This window comes from Podarcis gaigeae, assembly GCF_964106915.1.
Source record: "Podarcis gaigeae genome assembly, chromosome: 4".
Lineage (NCBI taxonomy): Eukaryota > Metazoa > Chordata > Lepidosauria > Squamata > Lacertidae > Podarcis > Podarcis gaigeae.
In genome coordinates, this window is record NC_139677.1 from 47,214,058 (window position 1) to 47,239,435 (window position 25,378).

The 25,378-nt window shown below is 38.2% G+C and overlaps 1 protein-coding gene and 1 long non-coding RNA gene across 22 annotated transcripts in view; one reads left to right on the top strand and one right to left on the bottom strand.

Moving 5' to 3' along the window:
• Positions 1 to 25,378, bottom strand: part of DMD (dystrophin) — a 991,104-nt gene that overhangs the window by 415,947 nt on the left and 549,779 nt on the right. Inside the window, exon 1 of one of the 21 annotated variants that reach the window (XM_083734096.1) lies at positions 23,046 to 23,138. The exons of the other annotated variants lie outside the window; for them this stretch is intronic. The gene's annotated coding sequence lies outside the window, so the exon portion shown is untranslated. Of the gene's footprint in view, positions 1 to 23,045; positions 23,139 to 25,378 lie in introns of those variants that run through there. 21 annotated transcript variants of the gene reach the window in all.
• Positions 1 to 25,378, top strand: part of LOC310842606 — a 438,867-nt gene that overhangs the window by 62,346 nt on the left and 351,143 nt on the right. The window lies entirely within an intron of this gene.

Here is a 25,378-nt window from a genome sequence, read left to right on the forward strand (position 1 = left end):
TCCCCTCTGCTTGTGGGATGTGGGTGATCCTCTATTTAAATAAATATGCTGTTTCTACTTTGGGGACAATGATCGTCACTTGAGAAGACTAAAAAGGTAATTTTAAGGGACAAACCACAAGAGCCTAAAATCTACCAATTTCACTACACCATATGGAGTAGGCAGCAAGGGATAATATAATCTGAACAGGTCAACATATAAACATTGGAAGCTACTCATACTGAGTCAGGCAATTGTTCCACCTAGCTCAGTATTGTCTATACAGCAATTTAGGACTCTCTAGTCCTCAGGACTCCCCTACCCCACCCCACCCGGGGTCACACCCTTCATTGTCTATTTTTTACTCCCAAGAATGTGCCCTTGAACTAAGACAGGCAAGTGTCATATATATTGTTACACACACTTATCCCGCCACTTACTTTTACCCCGCCCCTTTTTGCGGCTCACTTTGCCCACCACTGTTGTTTTGCCCATGAGAGAATGTCACCCTCAGGTTAAAGAATGTTGCTCCTTGCAGGTGATCCACACTGACTGTCAGATAAGAGTCTTTCCTTGTCATACCTGGAGCTGCCAGAGATTGAACCTGAGACCTATGGCAAGCAAAGCGTATCTACCACCACTGAGCTAGTGCCATTCGTCAAAGATCTAGAGAAATATGCCCTGTGAAGTGGCTCTGATATATACTTTGCTTCAGAGGAACCGTAAGATTTAGTAATATGGTATCTGTCTTGTCTGAGAGGAAAGACAGATTTGACCAATGTTACAGTGAACAATTAAATACAGAACACCACCACTTGATACACAGAAGTCAATGTAGAATGGGAAGTAGAACACAGACAATGTAGGGTAAAATAAATTTACTTTCATTCATATAAGACATTTTTAGGGTTGAAATGAATTATTTATTCACAGAAGCCAATGCAGATATTCAGGCACTTCTCATTAACACGAGGGATTCTTTCTGTGGAAGTATTTTGGAACCGAAAATTGTTCTTTAGGGCAGAATTAGAACTGGATGCTTGAATTGATTTCAGTGACATACTTCTAGACTGTACATCAATACAAATGGGAACTGCTAAATCTCTTCTACTCTGTATGAATAATACGATACAAAGATTCCCTCTAATGGAATAATACAGAAACACTGGAGTCAATGACTGTGAAAGGCTTGAATAGAAGGTATTCTTCCAGAACAGAAGAGGGGTTTCAATCAAAATGGCATAGCCAATTCTAAACTTGAAACGTGCCACAATGAATTGATACATATTGTTTAAAATAATCTGTTAAGACACGTTTTCTGTCTTATTATTTTGGGGGGGGGGGCTTGGAAAAAGAGGGATACAAGAGAGAGATGATCCACCTTGTTGAGAAGGGTTCAAATGTCTTAATATGCTATTTTTATGGTGCCATCCTTGAAAATGGAAGTGGCATCATAACCCTGGAAGGAGGGTTGGCATTCCCAAGTTTCCCAAATTTGGCAGTCCAATTTGAAAATTGTGCAAACTGCTTCCACATTTCTCCCCCAAATAATTATTACATTTGAACATTGTTCCATTGCTTTTGGTTTGCTGCTGACACATACCACTGAAGTTGGGAAAGAGCAATGGGGGGAAATGCCTATTCACTCCGGTTGTGAAAGATTGGTGTCTTCGGTACTTTTATTCTCTACATCTGAGAGCATAGCAAAGCATAATGGGGGAAGATGTAGAAGGTATATAATTCTACTGTTATGTATCTACTTTGGCTTTTTACCTTCTCTTTCAAAAAATAAAAAAATGAATCAGTACAATGAGGAATTCAGCGTTCTCAGTAGCCACAGAATACTGTCTTTTGCTGCAGTGGGGTGGGGGAAACTAGTGAAGAGGAATAGAATAGAGTATAATGGCTGGCTGGCTGGCACGCACAATGAACAGGAGTACTCTACTCTGAAACTTTTTGTAGCAAGTCCCAATTGTATAAACTAATAGTAGTGAATTATAATGGTTATGTAGCCAAAATGGGGTAACTAAGAAACTCATTTTCAGAGTTTGAATCTTTATGTAGCTAAAATTGCATCACACATACACAAGAAAGTGGTAGCAGCAGGCTTGGGATAACCTCAAGATTTGTAGAATTGCAAAAAAAGAAGATGAGAGGGGAAATCTAAGGAGGCAAGCAAAACCAGGATAGTTCAATGAGGCCTAAGCATGCTCAGTGACCACAGAATGCTCACTAACTGTTGGGGAGAAGAACAGACAGTCCAGGGGAAGGTGAATGGGACGCTGAAAATGAGTGGAAGGTGATTTTACTGACAGACTAAAACCCTGAACAGAAGAACTCCAAATTCCATATTCTTGTTGAGGTCCCACTTGTATATATGCAAAGAGTCAATTCAGGTGCTGAGTTATTACAGCTATGGAGCTCAATGAAACTACTTGAGGAAAAAGAGAGTGATATGCTGCCTAACCTCGCTGGTCCCCCATACAAGATGAGGCCATGAGCCAACTGCATTCCACACCAATAACATTTGGGGAGCTACAGATTCCCCATACTTGTTTTAAAGGGTGTGTGTTGTTAGCTCTCAGTTTATCTTAGTCTGCATATTTTAAAATAAAATTTACAAAAATAAGTAACTTGATGAATTTGGTATCTTTAATTACGAGAAGACCTTTGGCAATGAAAAGCACCATTGCTGCTTATAATATACTAGAATCAAGCTTCCCTATGAAAATCTGGGCCCAGTATCTACACTATCACTTGTTACAAGGACATCCAGTGATGTTTTTGCCTACATGGTTTGAACTCAAAAGCAAAACACCACACACCACACTATGCAGGTGCTGATTCTCAACGATTGCAAAGCACCTGCAAACTCCCTTTTGGCCCATCATATGTGATGTCAGCTGTAGGGCAGGTAGACATGATGGCAAAAATGGCCTTGTGGGCCAAATGGGGGTGTGTGGTGGGCCTGATTAGGTCCACAGGTTGGAAGGTCCCTACTGCTGCTCTACAGCATTTTGCTCCTACATGTCCATTCTGTCTTTCACTTATTGGGTAAGACACCAGAAAACAGAAGGAGGATTTCTACTGAACCACTTATCATAATGTACCCCCATCGTAAAAATTGTAAGACTAGATAACGTGAGTTTATATTCTCCAGAAAAATTGAAAATAATGCTGTCACTCTGCAAAAAAAAGTTACAAAATTTAAGAAACAATTGTTATTTCCATGGTTCTTGTGAGTAATCAGTGAAAGCTACATTGATGAAAAATATTTTAAAACAAACTGAGAGGGAAGAAAGAGACTAAGGAACTGAGACTAAGGAAGAATCACATTCTGATTAGAAATTCAACTTTAGCTGCATTAGGACAGCATAAACAACCCTGCTACCTGCTGGGGGGAAAGTTAACATAAAAAAGCAATAATGTATTCACTGAAGCAAAATTGGATGCAACTCTTCCTTGTATGTTTTACATCACACAATTGCTTTTTAAATGAATAGCTAGATACAATCAGTTTTATGAAAAGGCAATGCTTTCAACTTTTGTTCAAAGATTTAAAAATGCCTTACAGAAATGCCTTAAAAAAACAAGACTGTTGTCTAATTTTTAATAATGTGTGATTTATCAGCAAGCACTGCAGAACAGCGTTTCTTGCTGCTACCAGGACTTTAAAAAACTAAAATAAAAATCAGGTATTACTTGATGTTAAAAATATTAAAATATTTAAAATATTTTAAAAATGTTAACATTTTAAATCCTTTTCAGCATAGCTGTGAAATCTTATATAAATTGGCATTATCCCAAAAGGAGGAGAAGGAGATTTTTAAAAACAGAGGCAGCATTGATAGTGGAGACCCCTGGCAATACATACTTTGATTCAAGCAAATAATAGCTCATCTGTAAGATACATTATTAGAGCTGAAACCCACTCTTTCAGAAAATCTGATGGCCCACAATAATACAATGTAAAATAAAATATAGCCACACAGTTAGAACTTCATATTGCTCAAATTATTATTGATTTCACCCCCCTTGTTGACTGTTTTGTAGCCTGCCAAAAGACATTATGACTATTGCCTATGTGCAGAAAAGGGGGGGGGGTACCAAAGTAAAATGCTGCGATGACAGCACATTGTGAGGCTGATAAAAGTATGTTGGTGTGTTTGTTAAGGTAATGTGATATGAAAAAGCTGTCCCAAACATCATATACTTTCTGCACCGTCTCCAACCTATTCTGCACAATTCTTTCCACTCCAGACCTTGGAAATGTCTGGAGTAAGTTCAAATGAACCAAATGTTCAGTAAAGCTGGCATCCCAATGATGCTTATTAAGTACCAGTGAAATGACTCCCAAGTGGGCTATAGATGTGCTTAAACTAAAGTGGTCATCTTGTAAAGTCCTATTCCTATGTCATGACACACAAAAATTGAGGAGCTGACTCTTCCCTTGCCTTTTATGCCCAAGTCAGGAAAAGTTTCAAATGTATTGATGTCAGACAATTCCTACACCTTAGTCCATACAGAGGACAGTACTTTATTTTGAAGGTGTTCTCTGTTTAAATGGCTGGCTGTCCAAAGCCAGTATTAAAGATAAAGAACCCTAAGAAGAGAGAGCAGGGATCTTAATGTTACCCATCAACAGTTACCACTTGAACACCAGACTAAGCAGAGATGCATTGTATTTATGCAAATCTGTGTCCTTCTTTGTTATGTATTTCCTCTTTCTTGACCATGCACAAATCACCATTCTACTAAATATGTATTTACAGGAGCATGGCCTATAAAAACACACTAGTTGAGGATGGTGAATGTTTGACTCAGCCAGGCACAGGTTTTAAAATCTTTACTATTTTGACAAGAGGAAGCAAGATGATCAGAGTACTTCAGGTGACATTTATTCCATAAAACGAGGCCTACAAAATTTATGAAATGCATAAGCTAGGCATTCAGAATGTAGAACACTTCCAAAATAATATAACTGTTCTCTGGTGTTATCTTCAATACATGTGCGTCTGACTTTTATAAGCAAAGGAAAACCGTATGTATTTTGAGAAATATATAAATATGTGTCTAAATTAAGGCAAGATGCAGCAGAATGGGAAATAAGAGAAAACCTGGCAAGTATTCTTATGAGTTTGTGGGTGCCAGACTCCCTGTGTTATGAGCTTCAGACTCTCCTGGGTTTTGAGTTTCTGGGTGCCAGACACTGAACCCCTGGATTCAGCAAATGTTAAAATATAAGCCAGGCCCATTTCCTGATGAGGAAATCACCTGGGCTGATGGGCCATTAAGAGAGCAAAAGGAAGGTGATGAGTGTTTAGGAATGCCAAAGAAAGGGGACTCTGTGCCAGATGGCAAATGGGAGGGGCTCCTCCCTCAACTCAGAGTTAGTTAGAAAACAAAGGCAGAGTTTGAAGTAGAGTCTTTAGGGTTGGTGGTGATGTGACCTAGAGGGGAAAATAGTTGCAAGCTGGAGAGAGGGTCAGAGCAGATGGTTGATGGCTGTTTGAATTCAAGGCTGCAGCTATGGGAGAAGCAGGATGCCCTTGGAGTGTGTATGCTGTGAAGTGCTTCATCGTAGGCTCAGGTATGTATATATGTGTAAATAAACCATATATAGGGTGGTATATAAATTCTATTATTATTATTATTATTATTATTATTATTATTATTATTATTATTATTATTACCATAAAGGAAACATAAACCCTGGGTAAAGCTCCTGGAACTCCTGGAATCCCACACCACTTGAGTGGCGTGCCATAGTATACAACACACAACAGATTACTATCCTTGCAGTTGTTCATTCACACATCAGAGGAAGCAGCAGCCTGAGAATGCTATACCCTTTTACCACCCCTTCAATAAACCGCTGGAGAGTTACTGAAATTATTGTCTCTCACATTGTTCATTCCATAGTCTTTCAGCTAATGGCTAATTTGAGCTATTTGTGTCAACTCAAAGTAATTAGACAATAAAAGTAACATGGCCTTCGTCCAGTGTTTTTCTGTGACTCTGTGATGGTTACCTAGGTAACAGTGGTAATTTGATTGGCTGTGTTACAGGTTATTTGTCAAGAGCCTTGAAATGATGTGCAAATGGTGTGAATACGTTTATAGTAGCATGTGAGAAGAGGGCTGAAAGTCTAGCGGCATATATTTGGATCCTGATTCTGCAAACAGATATAATCTGTCAACAATCAGCATCCAGATTTGTCCAGAGTAAAGAACACTCCATAAACTAATAATTTCCTCTTGTATAAAAATGATTAAAACTAAGGTTGTTCCAGGTTATTTTGAGGAGTTTTCTTTTCTTGGATATGAACTGAGTTTATTGCCTAAGATTATGGCTACACTCCGCAGGATAAAAAAAAAATCCTATAGGAATTAAATGGTGTAAAATAGCATGACATGAATTATCTGTACCATATGGCTGTGGGCACTGTTTCACAATTTCACTAAGATAGCATGTCCTGAGGGAGAAAAAAATTACCGCTAATGCTTAAAATAACAGTTGCTATTTATTTGCCTGCACTTGTATTGAAAAAGGCAACAGGAATATGAAGTGTCAGTAATACGATGGGTGCTTTTTTGTGAAAACTAATCTGCTATTATATAAGCCATTGCCTAATGAGCATCTATAGGCAGTGAAAATAAATGGCCACATGATGCCATTTCAGCCATTCAAACCTGACAGCTAAACACTTAATGGCAGCCAGTAATGATTGTTATGACAAACTGCCAGGGAGCCTCAGTCATAAAAAGTGCTTAGCTACTATAGTTTGCAATTCTAATTGCACAAACGTATTTGTTACAAGTGATTAACACTCTGATCTTATGTGTAGTTGCTTGAAAGGGAGGCACAATAAAACCAACGAGTATCAGTTATAAGTACATGTATTTCATATTGGAACGTGAGGCAGGATTGGCTGGAGCAGAAAATGAATGTTAAATAAAGACCACAAGCACTAACAGAGGAAATAAGGGGATAGATATTAAGGCAACTGAAGGATCTTATTGACTCTGTGAAACATGTTAATTTTCACTGTCGTTAATACAGAATAATAAGATAATAATTTTTATGTGAATATCTTGCATTTTAAAGTTATAAATCATTAGAGTTCAGTGCTCCAAAACTTTATTAAGTCAGCTCTTATTTGAAAGGGTATCAGCAATAAATGCTTACCAGCTTGCGGATAGTTTCATCTGCCTAAATGGGATTGTCCATTCAAGCCTGTAAGCACAGGATTTAAGGTATGACCTAGTAGATTTATTGCTGCCAGCTACATAGTTAGCCAGCAGCTCCAGCTGCTATAGATACAATACTGATTGTAGAATCCAACAGATACCACAGGAAAGCAGTAGCCCAGATATTTGCTGAATGTATTAAACCAGCAAGAGGGTATGCTATTCAGTGGAACATAAGTTTTTCACTGATCTTAAAGCCATAGGAAACCAAGGAGAAAAGAAAAGAAGAATGTAAAATTTGTCCTCTTTATCACTCACTTTTTATATATGTGACACTTGTTTTGGGTTTCTTGTAATGTAGTGTGCTACAATTCACCAAAGAAACGTACAGTGGTACCTTGGGTTACATACGCTTCAGGTTACATACACTTCAGGTTACAGACTCCGCTAATCCAGAAATAATACCTCGGGTTAAGAACTTTGCTTCAGGATGAGAACAGAAATCACGTGGCAGCAGCGGGAGGCCCCATTAGCTAAAGTGGTGCTTCAGGTTAAGAAAGGTTTCAGGTTAAGAACAGACCTCCGGAACGAATTAAGTACGTAACCAATTTTTTCTAGCATTAAAAAAATACATTTTTATTTCAGGTACCCTTGATAATAATATGAAATCCTGCAAAGAACCAAAAATAAACAAATCACAGTAGAGTCACTAACAATTTTCAGAACAAAAAAAATTCCTTCCAGTAGCACCTTAAAGACCAACTAAGTTAGTTCTTGGTATGAGCTTTCTTCTGAAGAAGTGTGCATGCACACGAAAGCTCATACCAAGAACTAACTTAGTTGGTCTTTAAGGTGCTACTGGAAGGATTTTTTTTTTTGACTATGGCAGACCAACACGGCTACCTATCTGTAACTGTAACAATTTTCAGGATTCCAATTTGTAGTTTGAAATCTGGCACCTGTTTCGCCGAGATGACAAAGACACAAAGTATGTGGAGGATCCTTCCCTGTTGTGTTGCTACTCTAGAGTAAGTTTCTTCTGAGAGGGTTGAGGGACTGTTTAGGCCATGAAAAGTGAATGGTGTTGAATGTACTTTGTTTTCTTCAAAGGGGATATACTGGTTTTCTGTAACTTCCTCTTAAAACACCAAGGATTTCCAGTGTGGTGTAGTGGTTAAGAGTGGTAGACTCCTCCGCTCCTCCACATGCAGCCGCTGGGTGACCTTGGGCCAGTCACACTTCTTTGAAGTCTCTCTGCCCCACTCACCTCACAGAGTGTTTGTTGTGGGGGAGGAAGGGAAAGGAGAATGTTAGCCGGTTTGAGACTCCTTAGGGTAGTGATAAAACGGGATATCAAATCCAAACTCTTCTTCTTCTTTTAATAAAGCTCTTTACTTGTTTTATAAGCTGGGGTGGTATCTCATTTTAACACCCTTATACATAGGATCTATAATACCAGGCTAACTTATGAAGCTTCAGATGGATCCTATGGAAAATTGGATGCTGATTGATAATTTCCACATCTCCTTGTGGAAATAATAACCCCCTTGTTTGGAGGCAGCTGTTCTCTAAAGCGGGAGAGTGAACTGAAAAGAGGAATACACTTGGTGTTAGCACCTTCTTCTTAGAAAGACTTGACTGGTTTGTGTCCTATGCTTCCAAATTAGTTATAAGGGGGGGGGGGGGGGAGAAACTATTTTACTGACAAGTTTTGTTGCTTTTGAAATGATATAATTACACCTACTCAATAATACATCTATTAGAAAAACACTGTTTGGTTACTGGGCATTCTAGCCATGTTCCATAGAATTTCTTTAGATGTGTCCAAGGGCAGCAGGCCTTTCTCATATTTCATGAAGTTATCCCTCCAACAAGTTACTCCACAAATTGATTTTGCCAGCATTGTAGTGGCTCTGGAAGCCAGAAGATTTTTAAAAGTAAGAATCCTCTGACATTTGTAGTGTATCATGTGACTCGTTTGGATTGCTACCTAGGTTGTTACTTCAACCATAGGTGTTTATTGTGAAATACACCTAACTTGTTCACTCATTTTTTTACAGGGCAACTATACAACATTGTCATTAAATCATTGCTGTACTGTATTTTGCCTTTTCCATCTTTTTTTCTTGTGCCCCTACTAGTGCTGGGCCAAATTTTGTCCTCCAATTTCTTGGAAATTTTCTTCTTCTGCAAAAGGGGCTTCCATTTTTTTCCTGCTTCATCCTCTGGGCACTTTAGAATTTATTAATAATTTTGATGAGGTGGCTGTGTATGTTTTCCTTTCTATTATTTTTTTCTCCAGCCTCACCAGCTGACTACACTTCCTGATGTGGAAAAAAAAATAACCTATAGGAGGAAGTTGTCTAATTTTGACTCCCCCCCCCCTGGCTTTTAATTAAAGGGCAGGAACCTGGGGAAGCTGAAGTGTGGAGCTCACCACGAGAATGAAATAATGAATGCTCACAAAAACCCTTTAGCCATGCTGAAGATAAGTTGAGCACTAATTTTTTTAAAATAAAACAACTGCTGCACCCCACCCTTGAAAATTTCAACAACCTTTTCTTATCCCTTTCATACTTTCTGAATACAATTTATTTTCTCATTCTTTGACAGATAATGGTAAAAACGAGTAAATGGGAAACATTTTCAGCACATCTGAAGTGTTGTCACTTGTAGGCTGGAAGTGCTAGAGGCTGAGGAAATGATTTGGGAGATAGACGATGGCTTTTGCAGCATTCCTGCCAACATGTACATGCTTAGTCCTTTTGCTGCAAAATTGTTCTAACTCTCCTTTTGGTCTGAAGTAGAACTAGCCTACTTAGACTTCAGTTCGCAAGCTACTACCACACCACAGTTGGCTCTGCCTCATTGCTGTAAAAGTGTCCTAAAGCAAGCAGGGCTCCTTTAAGGGTGGTAGCCCTGTTCAATGTGGGAGTGGAGTCAGTAGTTTGAAAGAAGCTAAAACCATATTTAAGGCCCAGGCAGAATTTGAAAGCTATCTGAGCAGCAATCAAGTTTAGTTTGTCTGGCTTCCAGCCCCACTTGGAGCTATCTATGATGCTAACCACTACTCTGCCTATCCAAGTCATGACTTTCCATTATGTTTGATGATCCACATTGCAGCCTGATTTAACTCTGCTCACTGTACCCTACATGGATTCAGCTCTCCTGGAATCAGGGCCCAGCTATGCCGTACCTGAGCTTGGCTACTCTCCCAGAAGGGAGTGCTACCTGAAACAGAACAACCAATAATCTGTGCCTGTCCTTGTTGCACAACAGTTCTAATAATCCCAGACAATTGGTCATGTTGGCTGGAGCCAAATGGAATTGCAGTTCAACAACACCAGATTGGATAACCTTTGATCTAAACCTGCAATTGCTGGCAATTCGTATTTTAGACATGGCCACCCACTTGGGTACACCAAGTTGAAAATATGCAAAATAAACAGCATTACACATAGAAAAAGAAAAGAAAAACCAATACAAAACCAGAGGGACAAAGTACAGCACAAATCACACAACATATTCCATGGCAAAAAAAAAAAAGTTAACTCAAGAGTTCCAATCTTTACCACATCCCATATTAAAAGCAGAACTTCAGTAGTTGTTATATATATATATATATATATATATATATATATATATATATATATGCTTTCGTAGATTTTCACGGGTACAGGAATGCAGGTTTTGGTGTCCTCGGAAAACTCTTCACAAAGTTCAAGAGGTCAAGACACAAAGACTTTAGCAACTAATCCACACCTAATGACCCACCTAAGTGGTACTCAGGATATCACTCAAGAAATCACTCAAGGTATCTCTCAAGTAATTAAGGAACAAAAGAAGAAAAGGCACACTAGCCTGGGAACTTCCTCTCTGCCCAGAACATTGGAGGCTAGACACCACACCCCCTCTACAGTATTTATAGGAACTCAAACATTGAGATCCCGCTCTGTTCCAGTAACAAGAAGCCGAAAGCACCAGCCTGAAGATGACGAGTGAGACCTCGTCGAAACGTCGCCTAGACACCCCAACTTTTACACGGGAAGACACCCGAGGACACCAAAACCTGCATATATATATATATATATATATATATTGCCATTCATCTGAAGATTGCCAGGTGTTTTACCATATAAAAACACAAAAATAGCATAGTAACAAACAAAAACAATAATCCCCCCACACAGTCTAAAAGACCATAGATTGTTTAATTAGCCAAAGGCCTGAAAAAAGTGGAATGTTTTTTGCCTGGTGCCTACAGATATGTAAGAAAGGTAGCAGGTGAGACTCCTGGGGCAGAGCATTCCACAAAGAGGGAGCAGAAAAGGCCCTAACCCTCTAGACTTCTTGCGAAGGAGGCACATGAAGAAAGACCTCAGAGGATCATCACAGGGTACAGGTTGGTTCCTATGGGGAGATGTGGTTCTGAGCCATTTAAGGCTTTATAGGTCAGAACTAGCACTTTTTGTAAGGGGTCTGGAATTTTTTGACATTTTCCTGAAAAGCAGCAGATTCCCAGGTCACAAAGTACTTTTCAAACTTTCCTTGTTTTCAAGAGAGGTTGGCTTTGAGAAACACAAGTCTAAAGCTCCTTTGGGAACATGGGACCAGTCAGTTGGATCCAGTGAAAAAATACAGACAGTAGCTGAGCGAACAAATAGTCAACTGAAGTATGGATAAGAGAAGCAAGTATAACCAAACAAGAGACAGAGAAAGAAACATATTTGGGGAGGCAGATGCAAGGTGTTTCATGTGTGCTTGCAAAATGCTTCACATGCACTTTCTCTATATAATATAGATGCTTATTAAACACAGTTTGCCTTCTTCATACCCATTCTTTTCCTTCCCAGACACTTGAAATTAAAATAAATGGCTCACAAATAGCACATCAATTTATCAAAAGGATGCGGGCAAAGTTGCAGGATCAGAAACACCAAACTCAAAATGAAATATGAACTTTGAAAGCCCCAAAGCTGTGACTGCCAACAGTAACAGGCTGTAACTGGGATAAATGGACCAATGGTTTTACTTGGTATGAGGCAGTTCATAAGCCATATACAAGCCACATAGACACAAAGTTATGAATGGTGATGGCATCGTTTTCACAAGCAGAACTACCTCACTGTAATGTTACTCAAAATGCCCACTAACTGATGTTAAATTCACTAACAACTAAACATCCCTGACACCAAACTAGCTAGTTCTTAATGTAGCTGGAATATAGAGGTGTTTCAAGTTCAGCAATTTGCTACTAGCAATATTGAACTGCTCTGTGAATTCCTGCAAGGGGTATTGTAAATAAATGATGTTAAAATACGATGGTGCTAAGGGACAAAACAGGATTCCATCAAAGGCAGCCTTTTATGGTATTCTTCGGAGACACAGTGATATCATGTATTTGACTGGACTATCAATCTAATGAGGCAACATAAACCCCTGAAAGCCTATAATTTACTTTCAGGAATCACTTCTTAAGGTATTTGATGAAGGAATAGACACAGTTTTTCAGCACCATTGATTACTCACCCTTTGCTACTATCTGCACAAAATGTGTATTTTAGATTTTTCAAGCTCTTACCCTAAACAGCCTGATAGGGGAAATAATTCCTCAGCTGTAAGCCACCTTACAAATAAAATAGTACTGTTGATGCATCTCCCCAAAATAAATGTCCTTTCTCTGATATTAATAAAACACTTATCAGCTTCCTTCCTTCCTAGTGATACTGTATTCTAATGCAATAAAACAGCAGTGCATGAGGACATTTAGTAAATAAGACTGCATTTAAATTTGGTTGGCATGACTCTTTGATACATTGTTTCCTTGTTTCCATTTTTCAACAACAGAAAATCTTCTGATGACTCTTCTCATTAGCACACATATAACACAATAGAAGAACAATTTGCTGTTTTACCAAGAGCATGAGAACATATTTACCAGCACTGAAGAATAAAACGTAAAAGAAAATGTAATAATATCTCCCAAGTCCCTGCTGGGCTATAATTGTGTCAGGATACAAACTGCAGTACTTTGTACTTTGCTCAGGTCACCAGAAACCTTAAAACAAAACTACAACCTTTAGTTTAACGTACATTTAAACCACGCAGCAAAAAGAAATCCTTTCCTTCAATATGTCCTCTGGACCCTTTCATGTTATCTAAAATTGCTCATGTCTGTTATCTATTAGGATTCTTGGATCATTATCCTCCCTGTGTATCATTTATTAAAAAGTGTTTCAAAACTCTATGTAATTGGTTGAAAGATGCTGAATAGGGTACAGCTGGAACTAGAACAAGCAACAGGTATAGAAGGAGGGATTCCTGCTAGCCTCTGCCAAATGACTCGAGTGGGTTGGGAAAGCCCCGGGTGGGTTGGGAAAGCCCCCAGAACAGAATGCAAAGGAGGGCAAGCTGAAAAGTACATATGGACTAACGTGCATCAGTACCATCTAAGAAAAAAAGGCATAAACTGAAAATAGTGGCATTCTTCATGAAATCTTTAAAAAGGAAGAATAAAATAATGGTGAATTGCTAATGCATTGGCGTTATTCCAGAAATAAGATCATGAAATTTGGAAACCCAAATCCTGTAAGAAATATATCCTGAATGTTAAGTATGTGTTGTGCCACTAAGCTGTCATTCTCCTTTCCTGTTCTTAGGCTTTGCAATCAGAACAGCTCCTAGCTTTAGATAAAGACCTGCAACAGTTGTTATCCCCTATACAGCATTTTTTCTCCACTAGTACAAGGATATACTAATTCACACAGGCTGACGTATACATTTCCCCAATGAAATGCATAATAGAGGCTGGTACTTTGCACAGACCTCTGCCCTAGTCCTTCAGAATATTTTTTTCATTGTTACCTTTTCTAGTAAAAAATAAAGGATTACTAGATTCTTTGTTATAATTGTAAAGGGGAAGCAGCTGTTATTCCACTCTAGGTATGCATGGATTGAGGTCGCTCCATGTTAGTCTGAATACATATGTAAAGAAGAGGATTGGGCATATAATATTTCCCCTGATTACATCTTCTTTACAATTATCTGGCATGCAAAATATTGTCTGTGAGCAATAAAAGCAGAAATGTACTACTAATGAAAAGAGGAAGCGTTAATCCAAGGAACCTGGGGAGCCACAATAGGAAAAAGAAGGATTTTCACTTATCCTCTGCCATGAGCTCTTTCAAAAGAATTATTTTAGGGCATTTCAAGGCTACAGGTACTTGACTGTGGGGTTTTTTGGTAGGGTAGAAAAATGAACTTAAATCTTTCACATATCAGTCAATGATACTGTTGCGAAAGTTGGGTGCCTGCCCCTGTCTCTGCCAAGCGATGGCAAGAATCCATGGGGTCCCAAGACCTCACACAGGATCTGTGCTCCTTGGGAGAATTGAAGATGTGGCAGAAATTGTCATGGATTTAATAAATATGGCTTATTCACTATTTACATCTTCATTCTGCATGGAGGGAATCCAGATCTTGGACATTTCAAGAGGCAGCAGAGCAGACTGCCTGTAGCCAGCCTCCCCCAAAAATAGATCTCAGCCCTTCCTTTGCTTCTTTCTCCCCAAGACCTTCTCTGCTCAAACCCCCCCCCCCCCATCATCTTGGTAACATCTCACTTCCTCAGTGGCCCATCAACACTTTTTGTCATGTTAACAGGTTTGCTCTTCACCCAGCCAGCCAGGCTAGCTTGCATAAGCCAGTCCAGTAATTCCCTGAATTCTGTTTGGCACAGTTCTGCACTTTAATCCACATCCCAATTAATCAAAACCCTGGAATTTATTAATTGCCGAGGTTCAGGGGGGACCCCCCCTTAAATCTATAACAATACTTAAAACTTCCTGACTTTAGCTCAGTTGTGTCCTTTTTTTGGACAGTGGCTCACAAAGGGAAATTGGGGTTGGTAAAACCTTCCATGAGGAATTAAGCCTAGTGCATTTATTTAATTACAGGTCAAAAAGGAACTCTCTGCTTTTTTGCACTGTGATATAACTGATGTGTATCAGCAACCTTTTTGAGGGGAATGGAGACAAACTGAAAACTGTGGCAAATGTAACATGCTACAAACATAAAATCTATTTCAAGATTATCAAAATTAACTGTATGCAGATAAAACTGAATGCTAGGCAAAGTAAACACAGAAAACAATAATGGAAAGGAATAGTGGAAATATATTCAGCTGTAGCAGATTATCGCTTAGTCCTTGGCATAGCCAGCTCAAAAAACCTTAGTTTAAGAAAGACCTCAGGTGAAGGCTTCAGAAAGCTGCTAGAAGTCTGAGTAGACAATATGTTGAACCATTATATGTCCAACAGCAAAATAACAAGCAAAGAGTATTCTCCAATGATTGTCATACTTTTGTGTTCAGAAATAAATTCTCAGAGGTTCTATTACTAAAGCAAAAGCCTAGTTCAAGTCATCCAATATGCCACACTCTGAAACAATAACAAGTTGTGATTAATTCTTTTGATTGGCTATATCCAGGCTACTTATTTAAGCTATCTTGTCTTGGTTCCCTTTCTTCCTTCTCTCCATAGCCTTTTCCCCCCCAGACATTATGCTATCACTCAGATGAGAGGACAGAATAGAAATTTAATAAGCAAATAAATAAATAAATAAATATCACTTCTCTGCGCATTCAATTAACATGAGTGAGGGAGCAGGCTCTGCCTATGACCTATGGGCAGTTCACACCTGAACAGGACCCACATACTATCTGCTTAACCTGTGAATAATTCAACAAATGTGGATAGATCTAGGTAGATCTTCCCCACCAGCTGGCCCTGTGCCCCACCAGAGCATATATATGATGCCCTGATGTGTGTGACAAAAAGGGGCAATACTGGGCAACATAGGCAGTACCATCTACACACCCCACAAGCTGCATTTCTTAGTATTTAAAGCTACAGAAATTGAGTTTCTTAGAGTTCCTGCCTGACATAGTTAACTTGTGAATGAACCCCAGCAACACACCACATCCTAGAAAATCTGAAGTAAGAAAAAATATTCATGCATATATCAATAAATGGTGAGCTGTAACCTGGACACGTGGGCATTTCCCACAATAAAGACAATACAATAAAATCCACAGAACAGATCAATGTGCGTTGACTAACATGCACTTGCTGTTAGCCATTTTAAAGATAATGAGAAAAACATGCATGAGGAATATAAAATAAATAAATAAATAAATAAATATGGGACACGAGCATTTCCACCAGCATGAAATGACAAATCAATTATAATATTATCAATATGTACAGTGGTACCTCGGGTTACATAAGCTTCAGGTTACATACGCTTCAGGTTACAGACTCCGCTAACCCAGAAATATTACCTCAGGTTAAGAACTTTGCTTCAGGATGAGAACAGAAATTGTGCTCCGGAGGCACGGCAGCAGCAGGAGGCCCCATTAGCTAAAGTGGTGCTTCAGGTTAAGAACAGTTTCAGGTTAAGAACGGACCTCCAGAACGAATTAAGTACTTAACCCAAGGTACCACTGTATATGCATAATACTTATATCAAATGAACTTTTCTCTTAAAAAAAGCAGTGAAGTAAGCAATTAGTCAAGGGTGGACACAGCTAGCTATGCTTTGGTTTGGCTCCCATTAATCTTCATTAAAGGTATGCTGAGGCTAGCAGAATTGTCTTACTAGTTTGCTTCTGATGAACCAAGACCGAAAAGATGTGTACCCAATGAGTGCCAGCGGCCAAAGCCACAGAGCAAGAGGCTGGTTAACACTCTTATCTTACACAGTTCATCTTGCAGAGCTAGAATTAATTCCTTAGTTCTGCTATCAAGAATTTTGTTTGCACTTGTCTAATTTAACTACAAAGAGAACAAAAATGTAGTGCTATGAAAGAAAAAGAAAGAAGATTAAGAGCAGAACAAATTGACCATAAGTGAATTTGTTTCATCCTTCTTTCAACCCCAAAAAGAATTGAACTCTATGAAATATGTATATTTTGCAGATTAAGTTTGAAATCTTAATAATTAGGGAGGTGAGCAGAAAAAGTGTCATGTCTTTTTTTAAAAAAAATCTATCTTTGTTTATCTTGCATTTATTACTACCAGAAAGAAACAAGATTTTGATGTAAAATTATAGAAGGTTTTGTTTGTGAGACAGCAAAAATCAGTCCACACTACCCTAGAGTTAATTACAAAGGGGCACTGAAAAACTTTTGGTGTCAACCACCTTCACAATATTGTCTTGAACAACAGTTCATAATTGGCCATCATCAGTTATTTGAAGATGATTTGAGATACCATGAGAAACCAACTGTCAAAAATAGATAATCCATACATTTATATAGGTAGAATGTTAAGAATGGAAATGTATCAAATATATTAAAACTTTTATGTAAACATTTTTCAATGCGATCCACAAATCACATAATATTGTCACCGAAACTAGCTGTATTTAATTGTGAAGGATGTAATATCTGAATTACGAAAACAATTGATGTAACAATTTTATGACTTACAAACACCACATGGAAGTTTTTATCTTCATTAATTGGTACTGCTTGCAGCTATTGACAAAGCCCCCTGTATTCACTTATACATTATAAACATTTCAATCAAGCTAACAATATGTGTTCCTTATAATGATATTATACGGCTGTGTGAATTCCCCTAAGCGGCTAAAGTGCAGGACACCAATATCATTATTATTTTATGAATTATAGCCTCCACAACTACCTGTAAATAGTAGTGAGAGATGGAATGGTAAAATAAACAAACCTGAATTTCTAAACAATAATTTGTTGTCCAGCAAACTTGGCCCGGTTTATTGGACAGCTCATTTAGCAAGGAAATAAGGTCCTAAGCTATAGTTTCTGAAGCTGGTTTATCATAACTTGGCATTCATACCTAAAATGCAATTGATGAACTATGTCTAGTAAACATCTGAGGGAACTCTTGCCAAAACAGGTTCACCAACCTTGCCAAAACAATCTCATTTATTTAAGAACAAAGATAGCTATAAATATTTGTCATGTTAAAGATGCTAACATGATAAAAAGTATTGTTCTTGATTCAAAGAAATTGGAATCAAAAGCTGATTTATATTCAAAGTAATAAAGAAATTGCAGATTTGTACCACAGAAGTCCTGTTCCCACCACTATGATGGAAGGAAGGTATTGCACTTCATGAGAGCTATAAAATTGCAGTTCTGACTATGTGTAATTACTAAAATAGAGGTATTCAGAGTAGTAGAACAATGTTCATAAATTGCAAATTGGTTATTTCTGCTTCCTGCAGACTAAAGCTGCAGATACATATACTGTATCTGATTCTAAAATTAGTTTTACATAACATTTCATTAAAGACATTTCCCTGCACTGGAATGGAGAAAAGAAGAGGCACACTATCATATGAAAGTTACACAAGTGTGTATTTTGCCCTATGTAAATTAAGAAATCATTCCATCCTGTGGGCACCCAACACATGGTATATGTTGTAAACTAGATAAGCTCATATTTTTACACACTGATGTACCCAATTCTCCTTATACCCATGAAGGGAAAATATAATGTGCTTCTAAGAGAATTGTTTGTAAGGCTTAATTATTCAATGTTTGTTCTGTCCTTTAAACACTGTACTTCAGAATGAAAAAAAACACCGTAAGTTAAAGTTCGTCCTTTTCCTAAACAGAAATCCCTTGAAGGAATAAAGACAACTTATATCACTCAACTTACAGAATCCAGTCAGACAATTTCTGCAGTATATTCAATGCTTCATTCTTGCCCATTTAAACATGTATTATAACCACAATATGGGAAATAGTTCCCATACATAAAGTGAATATGAATGCTCATTGAAAATTGCTCATTGAGCTTTCTGACTTCTAGAAGAGAGTCACTAGTGATCACTGTGGTACAGTGGATTAAATGAATATGGGAAAGACCAGGCTAAAATCTTGTCAGCTATGGAGTGGAGTTTGGAGTGGAGTTTGGATTTGATATCCCGCCTTTCACTCCCCTTCAGGAATCTCAAAGCGGCTAACATTCTCCTTTCCCTTCCTCCCCCACAACAAACACTCTGTGAGGTGAGTGGGGCTGAGAGACTTCAAAGAAGTGTGAGTGGCCCAAGGTCACCCAGCAGCTGCATGTGGAGGAGCGGAGACACGAACCCGGTTCCCCAGATTACGAGACTACCGCTCTTAACCACTACACCACACTGGTTCTCTATGAAACTTACTGTTGACCTCAGAACTCTTACAGAATGAGTCAATTCAAATATAATGCTAAACCATAGTTCGGTGATATAGGAAGACTCTGGGTTTACTCCTTCCTCCCTCCCTTTCACACCAGTTGGTTACTTCCTGGTTTGATCAAAACAGCATTTCCTGTTACATTTGAACTAGCAAAATATGGTTTCCACAATCTTTTCCAGCAGAGCTGCAAACCAAAATTTGAAACAAATTTGCGATCCTAGATCAGAAGGCAAGTGAAAACCAGAGTTGGCCAGCTTGGCAGTAATAGCAACCTGATAAACCCAGGAAGTAATTTACTGAAGCAGAATGTGTATGGAAAGTGGGAGCCAATAGGAACTTATCATTACAGAATTTATTTCCAATAGGAACAAAGCTTAGTTTGCTGTAATGTTTGAAGCAAATCACTGTCTCAGCCTAAAGCTACAACATAGGTTTGTTTTGGCTAAAATATACTCTGAATGCTTTGAAGGACCAACAGGATGTATAAAATAAATAAAAGAATATTGTTTATACACAAAAACAACAACAACCCACTCATTTTCTAGGATAAACAGTAGACAGACTGTTTACAATTATCAAAGCTATTTTTAAGATTTTAAAATAGTCCGATATCTTCAAATGTAAATGATCAAGCAATTCTACTACACAAAATCTATTTATTTCAATATATTTTACGAATATACTGAGAATTGCAACTCAAGCCTTGTCACTTGAAACAAACCTTAGTTTTCAGTACTCCCCACCCCACAATGGTTTATTGAGTCAATTTTGCCCTACACACAATGCAGTGTTGTATGGACTCTCCAATGGTACAGCCAGTTTTTACCGAGGTAACTATGAATTGTCCATTGTGTGTAACAGCTGAAATAATATTTATTATTATTTATTGAATTTGTATACTGCCCTTCAGCCAAAGATCACAGGGTGGTTCACAACATAAAAAATGTGCCACATCAACTGCTGAAACTATTGGTACAAAAATGGGCCAATTACTGCAGAGCTTGATTCTATTCAGATCCTAGTTCATATGAATTCCAGGTATAAATACATCTCTGGGGTCACAATAAACCATTGTGTGGAGATACATTCAAACTGGCCCCATGTGCCACAGTGTATAACTATTGTCTCCAGCTCATTTGACATTGTCACCAGGTATTTTGGTTGACTCCTCACACACAAAACCACTAAATACAGAAAACAGAATAGTGGCCTCCAGCTGCTCCAATGTTGCTAAGATAGTTTGAAATTACTGCCAATTGTGAACAATTTATCCTTCTGTAAGCTCTTTTATTTTCCTAACTGTAAACCTAATGGGCACACAGTTCTTACTTCCAGCTTTCCAAGGTGAATTTCAGTTTCTGAGCTTTGAAGGATTTTTTCTTTACTTCACAGTAAAAACTGAGCATTTGACTAAAGTTCCAATTAGTATTAGTAGCAGTATATGTACCGAGATCCACAAAGAAAACAAGGCAAATTACATGAAGTGAAAGAATACATATTAGATGTGAAGAATCCATCAGCTCACCGCACAAGGTTGGCACAAAAAATTAACTAAAGCACTGAATGCTTGTCAGATGACATCATTTTCCTAGGCAACTTTAGGAAAGAAGAGGCTACTCACGGGATAAGGGCCAATGATTAAAAAGGCAGAAAATAAGGATTAACAAGTTATTCTTGGCATTCAAGTGGGACCCAAAAGGCAATGCAGGATTTTTGCAGCATTTTAAAAATCTGGTGCATCTAGATGTTTTTGAAAATTATTATTATTATACAGAGAAAGTTTGACAAAATCTCATACCACAGCTTCCAAAATGATCTAGGAATCATGTTAATTTCTACAAGTAATAGCTAATGACCCACAGATCAGAGGTATTCCATCAACTTGACTATACTGTTTCATCGTTCCGGTGATATTATACTACAAGTAATTTAAAATAGGTTGTAACTGATCTAACAGTTTTTGTGGTTTGGGACAAGAAAAAGTACAATGCTGATAATGAAAAAAGACTTGCAGATAATTGCTTTACAAAACCAATGCAACAAGAAATTGGACAAAAAGAGGCACCACTGAGTATGACTTCTTGGTTGACACAATTTAGATATTTATAGTTTTACAAATGGGCCAAGAATATGAAGCTTTTCCTAGCTGGGAAGGATTAATGAACATGTGCACCTGGTAATTACATCACTCCATCTTTCTGAAGAGTCCTACACTGTTTCAGTGGCAGAAAACTCTAGCGAAGGGCCACTGAAATTATCCATTTGCAATTCTACAAACAATGCATAGCTTAAAAAATACAGTCTCTCTTTAGTCTAGCCTTGCTGTGAAAAAAAATTCCAAAAATGCTACAGCATGTTACCTGACATACCTTATAGAAAATGAAAAACTCTTATGACATATGAGTTCTGTTTTAACCAAAAAGAGAGAAATCAGAAGCCCTCATAAAGCGACCGAAGTTATATTGTTCAAAAACAACCTTAGGAAGATATTTACCAAGACATATACTCCACCAATAATGACCTTAAAGGAAAATTGTATGGAAATTAATTGATGCATATATAGCAAGATGTGGGGTTTAAATTACTCTTTCTTAAAGTAGTCCTCAAACCTGTATCCCCTGAAAACTTTCAAAAGTTAATATATATTAACTATATATATTAATATATATAGCACTGCTTTTTCTTCATGGTATGTAAATATTTTGAGAATTAATCATCTTCTGACATAATGCAGAATACTAAAATATGGCAATTCTACAGGAAACATTAGCAATGGGAGGGCAGGACAAATTACTGACAAGGCTATCCTGTTGATCCTTGAGAGTCCTCAAAATTTAAACATGTAGCAGAAGGCTACATATTTCTGAATGTCTCTGCCTCCTGCAGTACGGTGAATTATAATATATTAATGCTTAGCTTAAGTGGCAGATATATAAATGGATTCTAGCATCAAGAGGGAAGTCAATAACACCACAGATTTTAAATAACTAGGTTGACAATTCTTCACAGTAAAATTAAGATCCAGAATGAAATCTCACAAAGACATGTTGCATATAAACCCTAATACAAAAGTTAATTGCAAGCTGTAGTCGCATGCATCTAAATGCTTCAGAAGAATGCTCTCAAAATAGCATCTTGCAGTTCAGAAAAAAAGAAGTCAAGATTGTAAAATGGCCTGTTATTGCTAGAATCTGACTCTCCCTGATGGAATATAGAAAACGAGGAGACTCCAGCAGAGATAAGTGTGCATGAAATGCCCACTCCAGAGAATTCGGCTAAATTGGCTACAATGAGACTTCAAAAGCAGAGAGACCCAGAGATGCTCAAAGCACCTTGCAGCTTGGGGTTGCTGGCCTTTACTTCTTTTTAAAAAATATATAATTAGATTTATCTAGGGAGCAAATAAATAAGGATGGATTTCTGCTGGAGTTTGATCAGCATATCATTTTGTCGTAAATGCTGCACTGCTCATTACAATGAAAACACTTAATCTGGGTCTCCTGATTTCAAGTACAAAAGCATCCCCTCCCACCTATTGCTTAGAGACTCCTGCATCAGAACAGGAGACTTAAGATGCAGACTGAATGGCATTAAACCCCCATTCTTCTGAACAGCAGATTCTCTCTCACACACACACACCTTTGCTCCCTTACCTTGAATCACGTATATAATATCAGCTAAGTTCCCACGGATGATTTCAGTTCAGAGCATCCGGCAGTGCATCCGCACAATGCTTTGCCATTGCTAGTGTGAAGAAAAAGAGCTGCTGGGATGCTGAATGGCACATCAGCCAACTTTGTGTGTAGCAAAGGCTCCATGGAAGATCTGGACTGAAGCTACACTGAATTGCGGATTGGATTCCACTGCAAATGCTGATGGTGTCACAGAAGCACTGCTTTTAGGCAGAAAACCTTCATTTATAATTAAAACGGGCTATAAAACCAAGAAATAAATCTTGCATCTGCTTTGCAAATCAATTTGGATGATTAGAATAGTGAAGATTTTATATATATATATATATATATATATATATTCATTTAGGATTTTTTTTTTACCTGTTTAATCTTAATGGCATAAATGGGGGGGGGGGGGAGAAAGAGAGAGAGAGAGAGAGAGAGAGAGAGAGAGAGAGAGAGAGAGAGAGAGAGAGAGACATAACTCCCTTATCTAATTATCAAATCTTCTGTGTATTTTCTGTATTTGGTTGTAGCTCTTTCTTTCTTTAAACTATCCCCCCCCCCTCAAAAAGCTTTTGTGTCACAGCTGTAAAACAGTAAAAAAAAAGATAAATAATGGATCATCTTATATTCTTATTTTTAATCAACTCTACCCAATGCTTCTTCCTGATTAAAATACTTCTCAGAGACACAGTATTTCATATAGTTGATATGGTGACCTTATGGAAAAACAGCTACAAAAATCAGCAAGCAATATTTTCATGAACACAGGCAGCGGGTACGAAACTGCAGTTTCAGTAAATGTGGAGTATCAGTAAATATGCTGTACTTACTACTAGCATTCATATGGCTTTAAATATTCCCCAGTGTTCCCTAGTGTAATACTGTTCAGAATGCACATATGAATCTCTCTAAAAAGGTTGGAATTGCCCATCTTAAGTATTAGTGCTTATGCAATTGCTGGGATATTGAGCTGAAAGGAGCTATAACTTTGATTTAAAGCTGCTGTTTAGTTTAAATTTTCCCATGAAAGTTGGCACGTGGATATTTAAAAGTAAAAAAATACTTCCATAAAGCAATATGCAGAGTAATTTCATTGACATGGAATGCAATCTAGCCTGCTTGTTTGACGCCATTGGGTAGGCACAACAGAAACGGGAAGAAATAAACTGTAGGATGCCTTGTTTATGAGTCAGAGAAGAGTACCTGAGATAGCAACTGAAGGGCACCAAAAAAGTCGGAGAGATATGATATGTCCCAACTGTCTAGCAGCACACAAAGCCACGTTGATATTAAAATAAAGGACAGACAGGTAGACATGTGAGGCCAAAGCATAACTCGAAAGGTATCACAAAAGAGGCAAGTTGCTCCTCTTTCCTTCTGTGTAAGCAACATAAAACTGCTAAATTATAGAGTTCTCATATGGATTTGATTGCCTGCTCTATCCTATTAAATTAACCCATATCGTCTTTTGACTCAGATTTGACCTCATCAAACAGCTGTAATCTGAAAGAACAAGCCTCTAAAGAGTCTATAAACAACTAGAGTAAAAACCAGATACAAATCATTTCATTGTTTGCTTTCATAAATGAACATTCTAAGATGCACAGCTTGCAAATGTGAACTTTAATATGCTCAGAAGAGATAAAATCTGGAGCACTTTTTTTGGCTAACAAATGCAAAGAATTGTCCTCCAGTGGCTGAAAAGGAAAAACAATAAATTTTACTCATGCTTTGTCTTTGTCTATTTAATATAGTCAAGGCCTTATCAGCACTCAAACACACTCCTGTGAAAAGCCCTGGAAAACTAGCTAGAATCCCTGAATGCTTCATCTGTCTTTCTGTCTTGTCTTCTTTTATTGAATTCTAATGAAAATATCTATAATGCGCTGGAAACTACATCGCAAACAGAGAAAGAGAAAAAAGTCTAAATATTAAACAAATAATAATCTCAGAGCATTATGAAGATGTGCTAACAGAGCTCCAAAGACAATCAATTACATAAAGGTAAAGGTAAAGGTACCCCTGCCCGTACGGGCCAGTCTTGCCAGACTCTGGGGTTGTGCGCCCATCTCACTCAAGAGGCCAGGGGCCAGCGCTGTCCGGAGACACTTCCGGGTCACGTGGCCAGCGTGACAAAGCTGCATCTGGCGAGCCAGAGCCGCACACGGAAACGCCGTTTACCTTCCCGCTGGTAAGCGGTCCCTATTTATCTACTTGCACCCGGAGGTGCTTTCAAACTGCTAGGTTGGCAGGCGCTGGGACCGAGCAGCGGGAGCGCACCCCGCCGCAGGGATTCGAACCGCCGA